The sequence below is a fragment of the Chlorocebus sabaeus genome, chromosome 23 (genome assembly GCF_047675955.1).
Source record: "Chlorocebus sabaeus isolate Y175 chromosome 23, mChlSab1.0.hap1, whole genome shotgun sequence".
NCBI lineage: Eukaryota > Metazoa > Chordata > Mammalia > Primates > Cercopithecidae > Chlorocebus > Chlorocebus sabaeus.
Window position 1 is genome coordinate 57,192,522 of NC_132926.1, and position 12,273 is coordinate 57,204,794.

The 12,273-nt window shown below is 41.4% G+C and overlaps 1 pseudogene; it reads left to right on the forward strand.

The window, feature by feature from the left end:
- Positions 1-537: 537 nt before the first annotated feature.
- On the forward strand, positions 538-963 carry LOC103244435 (large ribosomal subunit protein eL28-like; annotated as a pseudogene).
- Positions 964-12,273: the final 11,310 nt, after the last annotated feature.

Below are 12,273 nucleotides of genomic sequence, written 5' to 3' on the forward strand. Positions count from 1 at the left end.
ACTCTGCATGTTTGGAGTGTGAAAACTGTATTCAGACCACGGTGCCTCATTTTAAAGAAAAATGTTGCCAAACTGAACTCTGCCAGATGAGGAATCAAAGATGGCTAGCTAGGAGTTAACTGACATAGCAAGAAATATGGTTATCAATTTCATGTAGCCTTAGAGGAAGAATGTCATCCAATTCTGAGGCAATCTAGCGTCAAGGTCAAGCTCAGAAGCTCTAGACCCAAATATGAGGGTTTAAATTCCGGCCCTACTATGAATTACATTACCTTTTCTGTATAATAACATTAATAATAATAATTGCATAGAATTGTTGGGAGGATGAAATGAATTAATACACATCACGTGCCTAAAACAGTGCCTGGAACATAGCAGTCACTCAATGCATGTTGGTTATTATTAATATTATTATCCAGTGAGTAAGAGTTACAATAAAACAGATAGGCATATATTGCTATATTAAAGAATGTTTTGCAATTCAAATCGTTGAACAAAGTAATCAGGGTTACCTTTTAAATAGCCCCTGAGGCCGCTGCGAGAGGAGCCGCCGCCATGTCTGCGCAGCTGCAAAGGATGGTCGTGCGGAACTGCTCCAGTTTCCTGATCAAGAGGAGTTAAGCAGGCCTACAGCACAGAGCCCAGTAACCTGAAGGCCTGCAACTCCTTCCGCCACAACGGGCTGATTCCCTGCAAGACTGTGGGCATGGAGCCGGCAGCCGACTGCAGAGGTGTCGTACTGGTCATGAAGCGGAGATCCAGCCCCCGGAAGCCTGCCACCGCCTATGTGCGGACTATCATCAACAAGAATGCTAGCGCCACGCTCAGCAGCATCGAACACGTGATACTCAACAAGTATGCCCTGACCTGCGCATGGCTGCCATCCCCAGGGCCAGCGCCCTGCACGGCCAGAAGCCTGTAATGGTGAAGAGGAAGCGGACCCGCCCCACCAAGAGCTCCTGAGGCCGCGCCCCCAAAGCAATAAAAAGTCAGCTGGCTTTCTCAAAAAAAAGTATAATAATAAAAAAAAATAAAATAAAAAATAAAAAAGTTAAAATGTTTAACCAGAGATTAGAGGATCATCTGAAAGAAGCAAGGAGGAGCTGCTGCCTGCTTTCAGTAGACAGAGGAACTGGCTGAGTCTAGTTTTTCTGACTTTTGGAGTATATACGTACATATGTATAAATATATATATATAGTGACAGGGTCTCGCTCTGTTGCCCAGTTTTGAGTGCATGATCATAGCTCACTGTAACTTCGACCTCCTGAACTCAAGTAATCCTCCTACCTCAGCCTACTGAGGATGAGAAATGGATATTTCAGGATGGGTACGGTGGCTCATGCTGTTAATCTCAGCACTTTGGAAGGCAGAGGCAGGCGGATCACCTGAAGTCGGGAGTTCGAAACCAGCCTAATCAACATGGAGAAACCCCGTCTCTACTAAAAATACAAATTCAGCCGGACATGGTGGTGCATGCCTGTAATCTCAGCTACTTGAGAGGCTGAGGCAGGAGAATCGCTTGAACCCGGGAGGCGGAGGTTGTGGTAAGCCAAGATCGTGCCATTGCACTCCAGCCTGGGCAACAAGAGCGAAACTCCGTCTCAAAAAAAGAAGGATATTTCAAGTGCTCTTCATTTTGACTAATAGATGTATCACTGGTAGTAAAGTATTTATTAAATGTCCTGTGAAACTTTCCTTGTCAGGAGGAAGTATCTATTTTATAGATTCCCAAAGCCATAGATCTTAAATTAGATCTATCCTTAAATTAGGACATCGCTGTGTATTTCAATTTGCGTTGAGTCCAATCCTGGGGAAAGCTATAGGTTCAGTCGATAAGGCAGAAATAAGAGTACAGACTTGTTCATAGAAATTCATTCCAAAATGTGAAATAAAGGAGTTTTAATCTACTGTCAAAACTGCCACAAACATTTCTTACACATTTCTTTGTCATTAGTGAACTAATTGTACTTTAATCGAGTCAGCAGTGAGCAATAGGAATCCATGAGGAAATACAGTAATATAGTACAGATTTTTATTTCCTTCAAGAGCTCTCCTCAGAATTCATGACCTCAGTGAGAACACTGGTAATCTGTGAATTATCTGGGCTCTCAAAATGCAGAAAAGAATCAAAGGAGATTTAGAAAGGAGCATTGGCCCATTTTACTGAGAATTCAGCCAGGCTTATCTGCTCAATGGTTAAAGAGTAACAGCAACTACATTAAACACCAGAATGGTCAGTGCAATTAATGCAATTAAAGTAATTAGTCCTGGCAGCTGTAAGGTCAAATAGAGGTAGCTTTGTAACAACAATCTGCCACTGCAAAATTACTGACATTTCCAACTAAATTATATTCTCTAAATTGTTGCCTTAATGCTAAATAAATAAAGTTATGCTAATGTAGGGACTGATTACAGATTGAAATTAGCACAATTGCTTGTTATACAGTCTGCTAGGGTTAACATTTTTTAAAAACATAATTAATGGCCTTTGCTTACTGTCTCTGGTTATAGATCCTGCAGCTCATTTGCATTCTTTTGCAATATGCTGACAGTGCTAAATGTCTAAGAAGAAAGATCTCATCTGCAGGCGGAAAATGCGTTTTTCACGTCATCAAGCTAAAACTTGTTATGGTTTCAGGGCAGTGTTAATAACAAAAATGACCAGAAAAGGAATGGATAAGAATGAGGCTAGAATCCATTTTTCTTTTCAGTCTTGTGATCCAAGCCTTTTCTGGAGTCAATGTGAAATGTAATTGCTCTTTTGACCTCTATCTTCTCTCTCCCCAGGTCTAAGGAAGAGCTACACTGGTTGATTATTGCAGGAATGAAAGGCACTCTGACCTTGTCGACCGAACGCCTTGCTGCTTTCAATGTTGCCCATTATACTGAAGGCAGGCAACTCCTGGAGAGAGGCGGAATCTACAGGAGAGCTGCTCCCCGGGCAACCTGCCAGAAAAGGCTTCATCAGCAGCAGTTCAGACATGACCAAACAGCTCAGGCAGTAAAGGAAACAGCTAGGGGGGAGAAAAACAGAGTATATCAAAATATTGTTAGCACACAGCCTGAAGAGCTCTCAGGCATCTATACTATAGAGTGCCTTTGCGAATACCTCCCAGCGTCATCCGCCTGCACTGAAGATCGACCTGGGAATATTTGCTGGGGAAGGAAGCCGTAACCAATATAAGTACAGTCACTGATTTCCTAAAATAGGCAGTCGCTCATTCAAAGGGATTTGTGATAATATTTCTATGTAAAGAGGAATGTAGGGTGATTTTCAGCAGAAAGTAGGTCGGGATATCTGGTTACAACAATTGCAGCCGGGTGGGTGATAGCTCAAGCCTGAAATCCCCACACACTGGGAGCCCCAGGTGGGAAGATCACTTGAAGCCAAGAGTTCAAGACCAGCCTGAGCAACAAAGCAAGACTCCTTCTCTACAAAAAAATATAAAAATTAGCCAGGTGAGGTGGTGCGTACCTGTAGTCCTAGCTGCTTGGGAGGCTGAGGCAGGAGGATTGCTTGAGCCCAGGAGTTGCAGGCCACAATGAATTATGCTTGTACCACTGAACTCTAGCCTGGAAGACAGAGCAGGACCCTGTCTCTAAAAAAAGAAAAAACTTACATTTAAATTTAAAAGAAAACACAATTGCTCTAGATAATAAATCATTCACTAAAAATCTAGTTTGATTATTTTTAGAATTTATGGTTGATGTAAGGATTAGGGTACAATTCACAATGAGAACATGCTCTCCCTTCAAGCTCTAGAGCTGAAAGAGTCTTTGTTTAAAATCAGCTGTGGTTCCCTCACATAACTGCTCATTCTGCTCAAATCAATTCTATTCAACAAAATTTTATCGAGCATTTATTATGTGTCTAATCATTCTGGGAAATGTCAATGAGATGTGAAGTGTGCCTATGAGTTAATGAGACTGGCTGACCAAGCAGACACAGAAATGGTGCCATTTGCTTTCTCATTTCATTGTATTCATTGAGAGAGAACACCAGAGGCCTCTGCTATGAGTGAGGCATGGTGTTAGGTTCTTCAGATTCAGACATCATTTAACTATTACATTAATTTTCAGGTTCATATTATTATCCCCACTTTAGAAAGAGTTTACTGCAGTAAAAAAGACCCTGGAATCTGGAATTAGCCAGACTTGGGTTTGCAAGGGAGAAAAGGTATAATAACTTTCCTCGTCCGTTGTAAGGGACACTCCTATAACGAAAGAGATTGATGAAGACTGGATAGGCATATGGAAATGTGATTGTACCAAAGAGTATGATCTAATGGTAATAGATTGGGAATGGTAGGAGCCCAGCAAGGCCTGTCTGTTTAGATTCTTTTTGGCCTCTCTGTGTCACATTTCTTCCTCCCAGGTATGGGACAGGACCCTTATGGAATGGCAGTCTTCAGGGGAGAAGAGAGAGAGTGACCTTTCTAAGTTTTATGGCTTGCTTTGCGGGAGAAGAATTCTGGTGTCTATGGCTCACTAAAAAGAAGTGAGGGACTCCCAGGGGAGCAGGAGAAGCTCAGAGAGACCTTGCTTCTGAGGCCTTTCAATCTCCTTTAGTTCAAAGTAGTCCGCATGCCAAAGCACCATACTTTGGAGTATCATGTTCTGAGCCCCAACAAGTTCATGCACAATTCTGTTACTACTCAAAATCTCTGCAATCTTGAAAAAATTCTCCATTTCTCTGGATTTGTATTAGTCTTATTCCTGGAATGAAGGAGACGAGATGAACTTAAGACGTTTTCCATCTCTATAGTTCCATGAGAAATATTGTTGTGCAGATTTTCTGGGACATCCCAATTCTAAATGTTGTGGCCCATCATGCCTGTAAAAATATTTATGCTCATCAAATGCTGAACTCAGGAAGCATAATCACCCCCTCTAAAAATAAAAAGAGCTATCAGAGTTAGGAAAATAATGATGAATAAAGGCTAGGGAGAATGACATTACAAGATAATTTTCAAAAGAAGGGTGAAATCACGACTCTCATACAGGTATAAAAATGAACACGTTAAAGATTTGATTCTAACCATTAATCAAAGACGGAATGCAGAAGATATTATAACTGGTTCAAGAGAATGTGAAGAGATATATTTAAAGATCAGGAATATTGAAATTAGCATGCAAATTGAATAAAACCAGTTTTTCCAGGGGTAGGGGAAGGAAGTCAATTGAACCTATATTAGACGGGGCAGAAGGTGCATGTCTATCAGTTACCTACAAGATACAGACTTGTAAAATAACTCAAAGACAATGAAAGGCTAGAATCAGATAACAGGAAGGTTGTACCAGATGAAGCATAGTTTCCCATTGAAGCAGTTTTTGTTTTTTTTTCCTGCAATGAAAATAGCTTTGATGGGGTTCAGAAACCACCCCCGCCAAAATATGGCATCTTGCATACTAAGTATTTTAAGCTGAAGGAATATGAGAAGATGGCAGAAGCAGGAAGGCCTATCTGACCTTCTCCCGCCCTTCCTTCCGCCCTTGAAGGAAGGAAGGTTAAAAAACCTAGAAAGGATTTTTTGACCTTCCCCTGAAGCAGAACATAAGACCCGCATGTAAGAGGCTGCCTCCTACGCCTGGAGGAAAGGAACATCCTTATCTCTGAAGACACAGGGATACAGAGAAGAATCTAAGAAAACAGGCCTGGCTAAGTCTCCCCAGTTTATTATCGTCATCAGATCATACTTTTTAATCCAATCATACTTCTCCACAACTATCTACTTACTAAATCTAGCATAAAAAATACACAGGTTTACCTGTTTCTTCAGGTCTTCATTACCTTATGAGGGCTCCCATGTCACATAAAACTCAAATAAATGTATTTATTTTTCTCTTGTTAGTCCATCTTTTGTTATAGGGGCCTTAGCCATGAACCTAGCAATGGGTGAGGAAAAGATATTTTTGCTCCCCTACATTCGCTTCATGTGGAATACAGCATTTCATTGTAATTTCTGATTTTTCAACGGATATCTAGGAAAAAATGTCAGTGGGGGCCTAGGTGTGAACCAAAATCACCTGAGATACTTTCAAAATAGAATCACACCCCCTTTGACCTGCATCAAGCCATCTAATAAATGCACTAAACAAATAGAGGGCGTCTTCAACTGCTTTTTGAGGTTGAAATTCAGATTTGAGGAGACCTAGAAATTCAGCTATGTGCGGTTTTTACAGATACAGTAACACTTCCTGATCCTTTAAGGAATCTTTTGTGATTTTCTTGATGTGGATTTAGAGTCATGAAACTGTTAAGAGTTTGGTTCACCAAGGGCTGAGGACCAATGTGCACATTGCAGGGACAGGAAGGTCAAAAGGAAAAAAATGGGAACTAGACAAATAAAAATAGGGAAGAATAGGATAAGGAAGACTAGAAATAGAGACTAAGAGGGGAATCAGCTGGTACACTGGCATGCCAAGGATGCCTCCCTGATAGAACTACTTTGTTAATAAAAATACCATTTTAAACCCGTGCCCATAAAGAGTAGGAGTAAAAGGAAGCTTTATTTCTAAAGCTTTGCTGCCGCCTCCACTGGAAATCTAATGTGGTCTTTTTTTTCTAACTTTTCAGGGCATATGTATTCTAGTTCCATTATAATGGTGGAAAATGCTCTCATACACACTGTTCCTGCAGTTTTATACTTTGGCTTTATTTTCCTCTCTTCTACACTTCCCTCCCTCCACAAAAATAAAAAATACATAAAATGATAAGTTGAAAGCCCAAATTGAAGTCTTTTTAAATTTTAACTTATTTTTTTAAAACCACAACGTTGTAAATAGACTGGACTAAAGGAAATATAATTATTTATAGCTATGAAAGGGGAATTTATGGAAATGCCAATTCAGGCTTATCTCAGCAACTAAAATGAAATGTGAAAAAGAAAACAAAAGTGGAGAACTCTTTGGAGGTTCTAGGATGATTGTGAGAATCCCCAGAGACTGATCATGCAGATGGAGGAAGGAAGGCCTCCAGAGGGTCCGGGTGTAACAGACATTCTGTTCAGTGAAGCTTTATAACCCTCCAAGATACTAATCTGGAATTACTTTTGAAAGAAACAAGGTAATGGGGTTCAGGACATGCTGCCGCCCAAATATGGCATCATGACATTTAAGAAAACAGCAGAAGCAGAAAAGCCATTCTCCCCTTCCCCTCACTCTTCTTCCATGCAGCAGGGCATGAGACCCTCATTCAAAAAATATCCTTTCAAACACAGAGAAAAGGACCAGCCTTGCCTCTGAGGACACAGGGACACAGAGAAGAATATGAACAAACAGACCTTGCTTAATTCTCCCTTAATTCTTAATTTTTATTACCATTAGATCATGCCCTTTTGTCCTCCAATCACACTTAATCAAACTTCAGCATAAAAATCCTCAAGTTTGTCTATTTCTTTGGGCCTTCATTTCTTTATGAATGCTCTCATATCACATAAAACTTATATTAAATAAACGTGTATGCTTTTCTCTTGTTAAATCTGTCTTTTGTTATTAGGGCCTAAGCCATGAACTTCATGATAGGTTAAAAAAAAAGAAAAGAAAAAAAGAACGTATGTTTTTCCCCCTCCAAACGTAATTCTTACATTCAAACACATCAACTCAAGATGGAAGGCAATTTTATCTTGACTAAATCCTTCTGGAACTACGGACACCAGGAAAGGAAGAAAGGCCCTATGGCTTTTATGCATGACATAGAGCAGATGGTCAGCAAACTCCCCGTGGGCAGTGAATTCACTGTACTTGGACAAGTCAAAAAAGGTTAAACCAACTAACACCATGGAACAAATGAAAGAATGCTACTTGAGTCTTTGTGAAGTCCAAGTTTCAAATAAATTGTTTAGTCCAACAGAATAGTTGCTTTCTTTTCATTGTTTTAACCTGAGGGAAGAAGAAAAATAAATCAATGTCAGATTTTTTTTTTGAAACCGCTTCTAGTAGCTGGGCAAAATATATAAAGAAAACGAAAATAATAATTTGTTTGTGGGAAGAGAAAGCCAATAAAACTTACAGAAGCTTCCTTCTAAGAGTACATTGCTAGGGTTCAAGACACATTACACTCAAGATATGGTGCCTTGGCATATTAAATATTTTAAACTGAAAGAATTTGAGAAAATAGTAGAAGCAAGAAAGTATCTCAGACCTTCTCCCACCCTTCTCTTCTGATGCAGGTCCTAAAACATAGGAAGAATTTTCTAACCTTTCCACGAAGCAGGTCGTTAAGATATTCACGTCAGAGGTTCCCTGCCTACACATAAAGGAAAGGAACATTTTTATCTCCGAAGCCATAGAGACATAGAAAAGAATCTGAAGCAGGTGTTGCTAAGTTCCCTGCCCCCAGTTTGTTACCATTAGATCATACTTTTTAACCTAATCTTACTTCTTCACAACTATCCAGTTACTCATCCAGCTTAGCATTGACACATACACGGGTTGGCCAGGCGCGGTGGCTCATGCCTGTAATCCCAGAACTTTGGGAGGCCGAGGCGGGTGGATCACGAGGTCAGGAGTTTGAGACCAGCCTGACCAATATGGTGAAACCCCATCTCTATTAAAAATACGAAAATTAGCCAGGTGCGGTGGCACGCGCCTGTAGTCCCAGCTACTCAGGAGGCTGAGGCAGGAAAATTGCAGGTTCAAAAGCGGGAGGCAGAGGTTGCAGTGAGCCAAGATCGTGCCACAGTACTCTAGCCTGGCAACAGAGCAAGACTCCGTCTCAAAAAAAAAAAAAAAAGAAAAAGAAAAAAAAGAGAGAAAGAGTCCTTATCTTGTGGAGATGTATACTAAAATACAGTCGTCCCTTGGTGTCCATGGAGAATTCATTCCAAGACGCCCACAGATACCAAAATCACACCACTGCACTCCAGCCAGGGCAACAAAGCAAGACGTCATCTAAAAAAAAAAAAAAAAAAAAAAAAAAAAAAAAAAAAAAAAACACTGGCTTACCTGTTACTTCAGGTCTTCATTTCCGTATGAAGGCTCCCATGTCACATAAAACCTGCATTAAATAAGTCAGTCCTTTTCTTTCATCCATCTTTCATTACAGAGGCCTCACCATGAACCTAGCAATGGGTGAGGAAACGATATTTTTCCTCTGTCGCAATACATTGGTGTGTTGTTGTTGTTGTTGTTGTTGTTGTTTGAGACAGTGTCACTCTTGTCACCCAAGCTGGAGTGCAATGGCGCGATCTTGGCTCATTACAATCTCTGCCTTCCAGGCTCAAGCGATTCTCCTGCCTCAGCCTCTTGAGTAGCTAGGATTACAGGCATACACCACCATGCCCAGCTAATTTTGTATTTTTTAGTAGAGACAGGGTTTCACCATGTTGTCCAGGCTGGTCTTGAACTCCTGACCTCAGGTGACCCCCCTGCCTCAGCCTCCCAAAGTGCTGGGATTACAGGTGTGAGCCACTGCACCCGGCTACAATGCATTGTTTAAAATGGAAGTTTAGAGATATTTTTTCTCCTCTGCTCTTCCCCAAAAGCTATGAGGTACACAAACTGTATCAAAATACGGTTGCTTTCTAGATGTCATGTTTTAAATAGTACTATACACATGCGTTCCAAGTTTTCAGAAGCCCATTCAATGTTTTAAATAAAAGCAATTTAAGGAATGGGTAGAGAGTGCAGTACTAAATACAGCAACATAATTATTTTCATGTAAATCATCTCCTCTACATAGTGTTAGAACAATAAGAACAAAAACATGTTTATACTGACAAAGTTTGTATTAGTAGAAGAGGTGGATTTGGTTCAGAATGTCCATAACTTCTCCATCCATGGACAAAGAGTAGGGAGCCCCTTTAATTTCCTTTGCATTTGGGAAGTTTTCCATGGTGCATTCAGATCACGTGTGCCTGCATGATCAGATAAGAGAAGGCTAGAATTACCAATGATGAAAGGAGGCAGCACAAGGGCAAGATGCAAAACAGCTCTTCCTTTTCTCACCTCATCTGGATGGATCTGAATTTCAACCATCTCACTTCTTTTTTGTTCTCATAGTGATGGTGGGTCCGTTTTCCAAAACCGGGTTAGAGACATGGCAAATTGAGTTCTACAGATTCTTTTTCTAAAGTGCCATTCAAAGAAGAAATGTGATGTTATTACGCTGACTGGATATTTCGTTCTGCCTATTTGTATATACTTCTCAGATAATAAATTGAGGGCAGCTTAAATTAGCCATCATTGGCCAGAAGCCGTGGCTCACTCCTGTAATCCCAGCATCTTGGGAGGCTGAGGTGGGCGGATCATTTGAGGCCAGGAGTTCAAGTCCAGCCTGACTAACATGGTGAAACCGCATGTCTACTAAAAATACAAAAAATTAACTGGGCATGGTGACACGCGCCTGTAATCCCAGCTACTCAGGAGGGTGAGGCAGAAGAATCACTGGAACCCAGGAGGTGGAGGTTGCAGTGAGCTGAGATCATGCCACTGCACTCCAGCCTGGGCAACAGAGCATGACTCTGTCTCAAAAAATAATAATAATAAAAATAAAAACTAACCATCATTCAGCAAGCATATGGAAATAATAAACACGGAGGTCTTGTCCTTGAAATAATGTTTTGGAATAGAAAGTTGGAAAGCTGTGATTTTAAAAATAGTTTAATTATCAGAATAATGGGGTATTAAGGTTCAGGAGTAGAAGTGACTTCCAATACTGTGTTGCCTTTTAGGTAAATGTAGGGATTGACCCAGAGCCCTCAGTAGACTGCAATTTAATATTCTCTAGCATAAGTCAACATTTGGTAGTCAACACTGAGCACTGCACCTGGGAAGCTGAACAGGAGAGTTGTCAGGAGATCACTGGTCTCTGGCACGCAAACTAGGCCATTGGTTAGGACATTATTTTCCTTTACTGCAAGCTTCCAAAAGTCTCTAGAAAAGAAAAACTATGCCATTTTATGGAAAATGTGGGAAACAAGCACAGGGTCAGCGTTTCATTTCATTAATATAGATAATACAGAGACCAAGCACACTTTTGTTTTTGACTCGAGTTCATAATTTATTTAGATTTCCTTAGTTTTTAACTATGTTCCGGTATCCCATTGATGTGGGATATTTTCTTGACCCCTGTGTGGGACTTATGGCAGGTTGGCCCCATTCCTCAGTCTACCATGCTCCAACCCCACCGGAGGGAGCACACAGGTAATCGAGGGCAGGAACCAGCTGGCTGCTTTGGCAACAGCAGACGCAAACTCTGTGCAGGCCCTTCGGTGGCATCCAGGTGGGGGTGCCTGTGACCCTAAGGCCCCAGAGGTGTAATACAATGCTCTCTTAGCTCTGCTGTCCACAAACAGCAGAGTGTTATCAGCTCAGTGAGCCTTTTTCCTCATTGCGTGGGGCGGCTGTCCTCCACCAGCAAGGGCAAAGGGCCAGTGTGACAGCTTTTTCGGGTATCCACATTTGGTGGGTTCTGAATTCTTGTCTAGTGACCAAGAAGAATGAGGTCATGTGGATGAATTGAAGGATGGTGAATGCAGAAAACTTTATTGAGTGATGAAAGCTGCTCTCAGTGGAGCTGGAAAGCGGATGGGAAGTGCAGGTTGCCCTCTCCTGAAGTCAAGTTGTCTGTCTGCTTCTCTCCTCCAAAGGCAAGTTGCCTCTCTCCAACATCCAGCCGTTGTCCCTAAAGTCAAGTTGCCTCTCCTCGATGTCCAGCTGCTTCTCATCTCTACCAGCTGAGTTGCGGATCTTTGTAGGCACAGGACGTGGGGCAGGGCGCGGGGTGGCTCATGCCTGCAATCCCAGGAGTTTGGGAAGCTGAGGTAGGCTGACCACCTGAGGCCAAGAGTTCAAATCCAGCCTGGCCAACATGGTGAAACCCTGTATCCACTAAAAATACAAAAAACCTGCCAGGTGTGGTGACGTGCACCTGTAGTCCCAGCTACTCAGGAGGCTGAGGCAGGAGAACTGCTTGAATCCGGGAGGTAGAGGTTTCAGTGAACCGAAATTGTGACACTGCACTCGGGCCTCGGGGACAGAACAAGACTCCATCACAAAAAAAAAAAAAAAAAAAAAAAAAATAAGAAAGAAAGAAAGAAAAAAGACATTGTTCAGAAAGAACCAACCAGGAGAGAGGGGATCGTGGCTTTCAGGCTTTTCAACTTGAAGGTGGGGAGAACCTGCCCATGTTTGCCTAGAGTTTCTCTGCCTCCTGCCTCTATCACCATAAAATACTCTTATACAATGAAAAGAATACAAGAATACAGAAAGAAGAAAAACTATTTTGTGTTGACTTACCTAGAAAAATGTTAAAGGCAGCTTGGAAGTAT